This window comes from Hibiscus syriacus, unplaced genomic scaffold, assembly GCF_006381635.1.
Source record: "Hibiscus syriacus cultivar Baekdansim isolate YM2019G1 unplaced genomic scaffold, ASM638163v2 tig00110450_pilon, whole genome shotgun sequence".
In the NCBI taxonomy this organism is placed as follows: domain Eukaryota; kingdom Viridiplantae; phylum Streptophyta; class Magnoliopsida; order Malvales; family Malvaceae; genus Hibiscus; species Hibiscus syriacus.
Genome location: NW_024062743.1, coordinates 9740263 through 9750354, shown reverse-complemented (window position 1 = coordinate 9750354; position 10092 = coordinate 9740263). Strand labels below are relative to the sequence as shown.

Below are 10092 nucleotides of genomic sequence, written 5' to 3'. Positions count from 1 at the left end.
GTGAACAAATAACAACAAAGAAGGTAAAAGCCTATTTGAAGGCCTCAAACAAGTTTGTCTTCTTCATTGGACTTGGGATCCGGACACGTGACAAACAGAAATATGCTCAAACTCTCACCCCAACCAAAAAAAGAAAAAGAAAAAGAAATTGGGATATGTTTGAAAGATCATCCTTAATGCCCAACTTATATGAAGAGTTAAGGAGCTCCCCACATAATATTCAACAACTTGAGCTAAAATTTCAGTTCAAGTCAACATTATAGATATACACATTCAAACAAAAACATTTAAGGATATATTCGAAAGATCACACCAATATCCATTTTAAATGAAGAGTTAAAGAGCTCATTACATCAAAGTAAGCAACTCCTGAGCTAAAATTCCAGTTCAATTCAACCAAAAAAAGGAGCATTTTTGCATCAATAACAATTAACAACCACTAACAAAAAGTAATTCTAGATACAAAAAGAAAGATGTGCTTGAATTAAAATACGACAAGAAGCGAAAACAAAGTGTAGATCAAGAAACAAGCGTACGCGATAAGGCTGTGATGTTCTTCACCACCATCAGCAAGCGCCACCATTAAATTGGTGCAAGCCCTAGTGGCCCAAACAACAACACCCCCCGCCACCGCGTACCTAGCGATGTTGGTCCCCTGGGGTATAAAAAGCGATGTCGCCAATAAGATCACCACTGGTAACATACAATAACCAACCACGCTCGTGCACTTCTGGAGATCTAGGTTGCCGTTCTGACCTGCTAACATGTTGAAGATGATGTAGAGGAAAATCGAGGAGACGACGATCCAACCAAGGATTACGCCAAATTGGATCTTGCCAACAACAAGTTGGAATAAGCCAAGGGATCGGTAGAGGAAGATTGGACAAGATAAGACGACGTCTCTGTGTCAGGATTGAACCTAAAATTTGTGAGAAAAGGTTTAAGAGAAAGAAGAATGTAGGTTACAGAAAATAAATTCTCAGTATTTTCATTCATAGCCTCCAAACTTGGATTACAAATCTATATATCTCTTAGGTTGTACAATTATTTATTGACAGCTGTAATATTCCTTCCAACATATTCTAACTGTTGCTCCTTGCCTTAATCTTTTGCCCGTGGATCCTCCTTTATCTGTTGGCCTTTCTTCAGCCCAAGTGTTGTGTGCTAACTCAGCTTGCCTCGTCACTTGTATTGCACAAAGTAAGTCACTCTTCCTCGCTTTCCATTTTTCATAATTCAAAATCACTAATTCCTTTTCCAATTCCCCAATTCCATGACCATCAATCCTTAATTTTTCATATAGGGCCATGACAATATCCCCTTCTATAGTCGTTGCTTATCCCCAAGGATCAAAGTCAGGGAACTGCGATTTTAGTACTATGAAATCCTCCCAGGTAGCATTCTCTAGTCCTAAATTCACCCACTGAATTAACATCTGAGTGAATGCTTTTTTGTCTCTCTTCACTATGTGTTTATCTAATACCAGAGAAGGATAAACACGAAGCTGGCCATCTGCATTGACCTCCAGTGGATCTCGAGAGGTTACTATTTTATCCCCAATCTTTTTCTTCAGCAAGCTAATTTGGAAAACAAGGTTTATTTTCAAGTTTTCAGGTAGCTACAATTTGTAAGCCACTGATTCAATTTTTTCTGTGACTTTGTAGGGTCCATAGTACCTAGCTGACATCTTCAAATTTTTTCTTAGTGCTATTGATGTCTGTCGATAGGGTTACAATTTAAGGTAAACTTCATCCCCTACCTAAAATTCTCTGTCACTTCGTTTTTTATCAGCATAGTGTTTCATGCATTGCTATGCCTTGTCAAGTTGGCCTTGTAAAATTGTGTTCATGTTATCTCATTCTTGGAGCAATTGTTGTACATCTGTCACTCTTGAATCTGTTAGCCATGTCATAGTAGGAGGAGTGTATCCATATAGAGCTGTAAATGGAGTTGTTCCCAAAGCAGTGTGGAAGTTGGTGTTATACCACCATTCTGCTTGGGACAACCATTTACTCTAAGTAGTAGGTTTCATAAAACACATCCCACGTAAGTACTGTTATAGACATTGATTTAATCTTTCTGTCTGACCATCAGTTTCTGGATGGTAAGCTGTAGTAAATAGGGTATTAGTTCCTAGTAGCTTCAGTAGTTCTTTCCAAAAAAGACTTGTGAAAATATTATCTATATAAGATAAAACAATTTTTGGCTGACCATGTAGCTTATATATCTGATCCAAGTAAACTTTAGCTACATCTGTTGTAGTAAAGGGATGTACCAAGGGTAGGAAGTGTGCATATTTGGTAAATTTGTCAATAATAACCAAGATACAGTTGTACCTATTAGAAGTTGGGAGGCCATCATTAAAATCCATAGTGATAAATTCCCAAGCTTTGTTGGGGAATTGAGAGGGGTTGGAGTAACCCTGGTTTAAAAATATGCTAATCCTTAATTCTTTGGCAAGTGTCACACTACTGAACATAGTTTTTGACCATTTTTGTCATCCCTTTCCAATAGAAGTAGTACTTCACCCAATGGTAGGTAGCTTGTACTCTTGAATAACCACCTTGAGGTGAGTTATGTAGAACCTGTAGGATCTGTTGTCTTAGGGAGCCTGTCTCTCCAATGTAAACCTTGCCTTTTTACCTTAGAACACTTTAGAATAGGACCAATCTGTTGCATCTTGGTTGGAGATAGCTAGTTTAGTGACAATTTCTACAACCATTGGATCATTCTGATAACTTTGTTCAACTTCTTGAACCCAAGCAGGAATAACAACAGTAGTAGTCATTTGTTGCATTTCTACTTTTTCCTCATCTCTTCTAGATAGGGCATCTGCTGCCAAATTGTGTCTGCCCTTCTTGTATTGGATAATATAGTTAAGTCCCAGTAATTTGGTGAACCCTTTTTTCAGTATAGAAGTAGTTAACTTTTGTTCCAACAAATGCTTGAGAGCTTCATGGTCTGTTTTAATAATAAAAGACCCCATTCTAAATAGTGTCTCCATTTAGAGATGACCATTATTATTGCTAACTACTCTTTTTCATAGATGCAAAGATCCAATTGTTTAGGTCCTAGTGCATTTTGGAGATAAGCCACTGGTATACCTTCTTGAGATAAAACTGCTCCTATTCCTTTAGAGCTAGCATCTGTTTCCAAGAAGAAACTTTATTGAAATCAGGTAGTGCTAAGATAGGAGCATGACACATTGTATTCGTTAAAAGTTCAAAGGCATCTTTGCTTTCCTCTGTCCAATTAAACTGATCCTTATTAAGCATAGTAATTAAAGGCTTGATAATCTCCCCATACCCTTTTATAAACCTCCTATAGTATCTTGTCAACCCAAGGAAACCTCTTACAGATTTAAGAGTTTTTGGAAACTTCCATTGCCGCATTTCCTGAATCTTTGCTGGATCAGTAGCTACCCCATGTTGAGATATAATATAGCCTAAATATTCCACCTCCTTTTGGCCAAAGAAACACTTAGTCCTTTTAGCAAACAACTGATTCTGTTTAAGAATTTCCAGAGCAGTTATGAGATGCATGACATGGCTTTCCAAATCAGGACTTTAAATGAGAATGTCATAAAAAACCAATACAAACTTCCTCAAGTAGGGCCCAAATAATTTGTGCATTAACGCCGGAAAGGTTGCTGGGGCATTGGTCAACCCAAAAGGCATAACCTTGAACTCAAAGTGGCCATGATGAGTTCTAAAGGCTGTTTTTGGGATATCTTCAGGGGTAATTCGGATTTGCCAGTATCCCGATCTTAAATCCAGTTTAGAAAAATAAGCTGCTCCAGCCAGCTCATCCAACAAATCTTCCACCACAGGGATTGGAAACTTATTGTTTATAGTCAAAACGTTCAATTGTCTGTAATCTATACATATTCTCCAACTCTCGTCCTTCTTCTTGACCAGCAAACAAGGTGAGGCAAATGGGCTTTTACTTGGCTGAATTATGGAAGAGGACAACATTTCTTTGATTTATTTTTCCACCTCTCACTTCTGATGGTAATGCATCCTGTAAGGTCGAATATTTACTGCTTTTGTACCATCCTTTAGTGTGATTAAATGGTCATGTTCTCTTGGAGGTGACATTCATTTTGGTTCTTCAAAAACAACTGAATACTCTTCTAGTAAACTTTGCAGCTCAATAGGTACCACAATATTACTAACCTCCCCAATCAACATAAAAATATCTCATGTTAATTCACTTTTCCCCCATCAATTTCTGCAGCTTATTGTCTGATATCATCCTTACAGTATGTGCACTCTGGCCTGCTTTCAATGTAATTTATTCCCTATTTTTTTGAAAGATCAGGGTCACATGATTAAAATCCATCAGTAATGTAATATATTTTTTCATCCAATCCACTCCTTGTCACTTTCTTCTAGAGCTAAAACTTTGAAATCATGTTCAAACTGAGAACCCTGCATCCTCACTTTAAATTTTTACTCATGGATGAGTTGTACAACTTTTCACCATTAGCAACTATAATAGTTAAAGGGTGAGTTTGCTCCAATTCCACTCCTTCTTTTGACTATTGACCAGATATAAAGCTATGTGTGCTTCCACTGTCTATTAAGATGTTTAGAGGTTTTCCTGTTATGTGTCCTTGGATTCTCAAGGTGTTATGGCCTGTCTGGCCTGTTTTAGGATTTATAGAAATTTCTAATTCTCCTTCCACATGGTCTGTTGCCATTGGTTCAGTTTGTTCTATTTCCAAATTTTCAAACTCTTTTTTATCCTCTAACTCTTCCATTATGTTCAACTGTTTGACCTTACATTGGTGTCCCTGACTGAATTTTTCTCCACATTTATAGCATAATCTATTTGCCCTTCTATATTCTACCAATATTTGTTTATTCTGGCTCATATTATGGGTAGTTTTTTTTGTGGTTGGTTCAAGGTGGTGCTAGGAGGCTTGTAGTTGAAACCTTGTCCTGTAGATGCCACTCTAGGCTGGAACCTCAGTTTCTTGTTTTCCACATCCCAAGTCAATTCAACCAATTTTGTCAATCTAAAAACAGCAACTAAAGTTGTAGGGTTATGAGTCTTAACCCTAAGCTTAATTTCCTCACCCAACTTAGAACCTCAGCCTTTCCAGTTAGATACATCGTAGTTAATTCCACCTTCTGGGATTCAAGTACTTTAAAGATTGAAAAATACTTCTGACATTTCCTCACCCAACTTCTTGGATTTGTCCCTTCAAACATTTGGAGCTCTATTTTGGGTCTAAAAACATAGTTTGACTGAACATCCCCCAATAGATGACTCTCACAGTTCAGTTGTATTTCCTCCCATTTTCAGTTTTTGCACATCAATAGTATCATGAGGTTGACTTTCGCAAGTTTGAGGAATAATAATAGGCCTAGATGTTAATATTCTAGGTTCATATATTTTAAAAGTATACTTCTTATGCTCATTAAGAACTGTTACTAGGCAAGGATTCTTACCTCCCACTTTGGTTTGATTCATAATTTTTTGTGGTCGACCCTTTTTTAGAAAAGGTGAATCATTTTCCTCAGCTGCTTGGCTTACCATATGTAAAATTCTCTGTAAGTATTATATGTTTTCAGTCATTCCCTCTTCCAAGGTTTGTATCTTTGTTTCCAGCTCCTTTTTCTGACCAGCCCACCATGATGGTATTGTCTCATCATTCTTAGTTTCCATTGATTGTTTTGGTACCTCTATGGTTCAAGTTTTTTGCATCTTTTTTGTCTTACCTAGCGTGAATCTAATTTCTTTGGGATCACTAAACTTGACTCTGATTACCAATTGTCAGGATTGAACCTGAAATTTATGAGAAAAGGTTTAAGAGAAAGAAGAAGGTTGTTTACAAAAAATGAATTCTCAGTATTTTCATTCATAGCCTCCAAACTTGGATTACAAATCTATATATCTCTTAGGTTGTACAATTATTTATTTACAGCTGTAATATTCCTTCCAACATATTCTAACCGCTGCTCCTTGTCCTAATCTTCTGCCAGTGGTTCCTCTTTATCTGTTGGCCTTTCTTTAGCCCAAGTGCTGTGTGGTAACTCAGCTTGCCTTGTCACTCGTATTGCGCCAGGTAAGTCATTCTTCCTCACTTTTCCTTTTTTATAATTCAAAAGCCCTAATTCCTTTTCCAATTCTCCAATTTCATGACCATCAATGCCTAATTTTTCATCCAGGGCCATGACACTATGTGGGTCATTGGGTTGACCCGGAGAGGATTGAGGGTGGATTTTGCTTTGTGCCAGATTTGGTCAGGGTGGATGCCGAGTTCATCGAGAAGGGGATCTTCATCTTCAAATGAGGTGGATCCTGATGGTGCTTAGGTGGAGATTGCACCGCCTAAGGATCTTGATATGGATGCGGCTGAACCCATATCGAAAGATATGAAGGATAAGGCAGAGGAGGAGGTTGAAGCGGTGGGGGATCGTAATTGGTTGGTGTTACCGAAGGCATGGTTGACTCCATTCGCTGAGGAGAAGACCATGGGCGGCACCGTGAACTGTTTCGCCATTTCTTTTGTGAGTACTAAACTAGAGAGAAAAAGAGAGGTACCATAAATGAGTATATTTTCCTTCCTTGAAAATCGGAATCTTCCATGTGCTTCTTTCATTAACTTCTTTAGGTGGATTTGACCATTCATTTTTCTTACGGGTGAGTCAAAGTAAAGGTAGATCAAGATAAGATAAAGAAAATAGCAATTTGATTTATCCAAATGGAAGTTTCTTCATATAATCTTGGAAAACCTAATGAAGCGAATGAGGTCGTCCCTCCCGGTCGGCCACCGGAGACAACAATTTAGATTAGCCAACAACCCTAATTCCGAGATATGGTAAAAGGTCAGGTTGAGCATGGTGGATCGGAGAGTTATATCAGCGATCTGGTTGTGGAGTTACCTGAAGGTGATGTTCAGATCGATATAGATGGCCTAATTCCATATTTATGCTACACGGAAAGAGTTCATAACTTCATTGATGAAAAGCTTGCAAAAATGGTTGTGGTCCAATTGTTGGGAAAGAAAATAAGCTATAATGTGCTGCTTCTTTGAATCCAAACATTGTGGAGACCCAATGGTGAGATGCAACTCATTGACTTGGATAATGAATACTTCCTAGTTCATTTTGCATTGGAAAATGATTGCATGAACTATGTGCCCTTGGATGGTGTACGAAAGTTATTTGATGGTGCAACCATGGTCGAGGGTGTTCTCTACTACGGATGGTCATCCTTATAAGATTATTCTATGGGTAAGACTTCTTGGACTCCCTTACCGATATTATACTAAAAGCTTGTTCAGAGCCATAGCTGGTGCCTTAGGGAAAATTGTCAAGATAGATTACAATACGAAAAAATGAAAGAGGGGCCAGTTTGTGAGATTAGCTATCATTGTTGATTTGGGGAAACCGCCAATTCCGGGTGTCATGATTGATAGCTTTTATCAAGGGGTGGAGTATGAAGGTTTACCGACTATTTGCTATACTTGTCGTAAATATGGACATACAAAGGAATCATCTGATACAACTTTGGTTGATGGTGCCACCAACAAGGCTAAGATCATTGAGTCAAATGAATCCCAGGGAACCATATGGCCCTTGGATGCAGGTGGCCTCGAGGAAAAAGAAGCAGTCGATAACTAAGAGGATAACGATTCAGGATGAAGCTGGTCCTAGCAATGGAGCACAGATTGGTAAGAATAGATTTGGGGTGCTATCTATCCAAGGAGCTGAGGACAAGGATGTGGGATGTGAATCAAGGAAGAATAAGGAAGGCAACACGAATGATAATGTTGACCTACTAAAACTACGAGTGAAATTTCAAATTAGACAAATCAGATTTCTAAAAGCCAGGTGGTTAGCGCTCCATAGGAGGTTCTTTCGAGTGAATCGCGTTAACACATGGGATCACAACAGCCTGTCGAATTACATGTGGTTAACAAAGGGAAAGGGCATATGAAGGGGCAATACATGAGTTGCGATCTTAGACAATATATATAAAATAGTACAGGTGCGCACGCTTGAGAATGATCAAAATCACATGGCTATCCATATTGTGGAGGAGACTCGTAGAAGGGTTCTAGGAGACAGTAATGGTCGTGTTCCTTGGGGTATAAGAAGTGGAGCAAATGAAAGGAAGGGTGATCATTCCTAGAAACTGTGAAGGGTTTAACGAGGAAATGGCTCAAGTTGAGAATGAAAGAAAGCAAAGGGCCAGCAAAGCCTCTTCTTGCTGATTGGATGGAGGCTATGAACAAAGAATTGAATGTTAAAAATGATAATTTGGTGTCTGAAAGAACAAATATTTAGCAGCAAGCTATGGAGGTGGTGCAATGGAGATCAAATACAACGTTTGAGAATGAATCAGATATGGATCACATGGCTTAAGGTTGTCTTGGTTTTCTTCTTTTTCTTTCCGCATGGTTAAAATAATCTTTTGGAATGCTCAAGGTGTTCTTGGCCTTGTCTTTAATCGGTATTTGAAGTTGTTGTTGAAGCAGCATCAGCCGTATATCATCGCTATAATGGAACCACGAGTAAGTGGAACTCAAGATGACAATTATATTAAGAAGTCAGGGTTTGATTCTTTTTTATTAGTGGAGGCTAACAGATTTTCTGGAGGCTTTTGGATCATTTGGAGGAGGGTGATTTCTTTGGATATCCTTGTGGCGTCGAATCAATTTATCCATGGATATTGTGGGGATAATATCAATAAGATGAATTTTTATCACTTTCATCTATGCGAGCCTTGATAATAGTAAGTGGAGTAGGATTTGGGATCAACTGAGAGCTTTGGAGCCAGAAGGCAATATGCCTTGGGTGCTTGGTGGAGATTTCAATGCGATATGTAGTACGTTTGAGAGGCAAGGGGGATCAAACAAAAGGTCGGGTGTTTGTCCTCATTTCTGTAACTTTCTTTTCCTCTCTGGATTGGTTGATATGGGGTTCGATGGACCAAGATTCACGTTGCAGTGTGGAGTTCTTTGCCACTAATTAGATCACTGTTTATGCAATTCATGGTGGACTGAAGTTTTTTGCTCAACTACTATTTCACATTGGTAGAGAATTGGTTCAGACCATAGACCTTTGCTCTTATCTACGAATGAGAATCGTGATAGTACTAATCAAAGGCCTTTCCACTTTGTGGATACGTGGATTGATCACCCGGATTTTGAGAGATTCTTGAAGGAATCGTGGATTAGTGATGGGCCTTTCCTTGAAAACCTCTTGAAGTTATAGAAAGTGAGTAGAAATTAGAATAATGAGGTGTTTAGGCATATTGGTAAACGGAAGACGCTCTTTCTTGCTCGAATCTGTGGAATTGAAAATGCTCTTGAACAGAGAACTACGCCTTCTTTCTAAACAGAGAACAACCCTTGAGCAAGAAGAGAAGTTATGGTACCAAAAAAAAGAAGTAAATTGATTAAGAACGGAGATCGTAATACACGTTTTTTTTCATAATTCGACCATCGTCCGAAGGAGGAATAATATATCTATGCTAAGGATGGATGATTGTACTTGGTGTGCCGATTCGTCTATGCTCCAATGCCATGAATTTCTTCAGGAAGCTTTTCACTTTAGAAGCTATGAATCATGTATATTAGAGTATTATGCAGTTAAGATTGTTATAACTGTTTGGAGGTTATTGTAACTGATGGTTAATCTGTTATATATTCAGTTGGGCTAATTAGTTGGGCTAGCTGATATTATAAATAGTGGGCCTGTCCACTTTGAAATACATGAGAGTATTTTTTGTATTTTCTCCAGAAACTCTGTATTGTTCTGATTCTTTTTAGAATAACTCTAAATTGTTTTCGTTCTCGTTGAACTTCTTCCCTCTTTCTCTACTTGCTGTTCATAACTATGTTCTTAGTGATTACTGTATGTTTCTCCTGTCATGGTATCATTCGCCTAAACTTCCTGCGGCCATTTGCCTTCTGTTCTACGTAGAGATTCTGTTCTTTGTTTTTATCTCGTGTGCCCTAATTTTTCAAATTGGTGCTAGATTCTTAATGTTGCGTTCCTGATCCTTGTCGAAGTGATGTGCCTCCTTCGTTTGGTTTCTGAACAGTTCGATTGCTTTCTGCACTCTGGTTAATTG

At 38.4% G+C, this 10092-nt stretch overlaps 1 pseudogene; it reads right to left on the bottom strand.

Annotated features, from left to right (window-relative positions):
- Window positions 1–296: 296 nt before the first annotated feature.
- LOC120126038 lies at window positions 297–6512 on the bottom strand (annotated as a pseudogene).
- Between the last annotated feature and the right edge of the window lie 3580 nt (window positions 6513–10092).